Here is a 457-nt window from a genome sequence, read left to right on the forward strand (position 1 = left end):
AATATATATAATTTCTTGATGGACATTTCATAATCCAGATACAAAAAGAAAAATTATTGTATGATCCTACTTATGCAGAATATTTTAAAAACAGCTCAAATAGGCTGAGTGCAGTGGCTCACGCCTGTAATTGCAACACTCTGGGAGGCCAAGGCAGGAGATCGCTTGAGCCCATGAGTTCCATACCGGTCTTGGCAACATAGCTATACCCTGTCTGTTCAGAAAATTAAAAAAATTAGCCAGACATGGTCATGCATGCCTGTGATCTGAGCTACTTGGGAGGCTGAGGCAGGAGAATCGCCTGAACCCATGGGTTCAAGGTTGCCGTGAGCTGTGGTTGCCCCACTGCACTCCAGCCTGAGTGACAGAGTGAGATCCTGTCTCTAAAATAAAAATAAATATAGCTCAAGTGCACAGATAGAGAATTAAACAATGGTTACCACAGGCAGGGCCCAGG

This window comes from Colobus angolensis, unplaced genomic scaffold (assembly GCF_000951035.1).
Source record: "Colobus angolensis palliatus isolate OR3802 unplaced genomic scaffold, Cang.pa_1.0 Scaffold382, whole genome shotgun sequence".
Taxonomy (NCBI): Eukaryota; Metazoa; Chordata; class Mammalia; order Primates; family Cercopithecidae; genus Colobus; species Colobus angolensis.